Below are 724 nucleotides of genomic sequence, written 5' to 3' on the forward strand. Positions count from 1 at the left end.
TGAAGCCGTCAAATTCTTCACTACTGTATCCCCAGCTGCTAGTCTGGCACAATGCAGGCACTGAGAAAATATTAACAAATAAATGAATGAAAGAACCTAGGCAAGGTCGTGTATTTAAATAACTGAACCGATTGATGGTGACTCCAGGCTGGCCTTGCCCCCTCCAACATGCTAGGAATCAGTGACAGGCTAATTCCTTGTTTTTAGTTAGCAGCCTCAAGTGCCTTTGTGGTGCTTTGTAAGATGGATGTCCCTGGCATGTGAAAACCTGACTTCCAAACTGCATTTTGTTTTATTATTTTTAAATATTTTATTTATTTATTTGAGAGAGAGCGAGAGAGCACAGGAGCGATGGGGAGGGGCAGAGGGAAAGGGAGCGGCAGGCTCCCCACTGAGCAGGGAGCCCGATGCGGGGCTCGATCCCAGGACCCTGAGATCATGACCTGAGCTGAAGGCAGAGACACTCAACGGACTGACTGAGCCACCTGGCGACCCCAACTGTGTTTTAAATGCAAATAGACCACAGCAGAGTCAAGGATTCTTTGTGCAAGGAAGGGGACACATCCCCTTTCCACTGTACTGTGTTGGCCACCTCTTATTTATTTATTTACTTAGGTGATTGTGAGTGGGCTGCTTTATGGAATGGCAACATGGCACCCTCTATCCATGGCTTTTAGTAGCGGTGGCTTGTGAAGCATCGTCACCTTTTGTCTAGGCTACCTTA

This window comes from Leptonychotes weddellii, chromosome 12, assembly GCF_054177405.1.
Source record: "Leptonychotes weddellii isolate Sample4059 chromosome 12, ASM5417740v2, whole genome shotgun sequence".
NCBI classification, from domain to species: domain Eukaryota; kingdom Metazoa; phylum Chordata; class Mammalia; order Carnivora; family Phocidae; genus Leptonychotes; species Leptonychotes weddellii.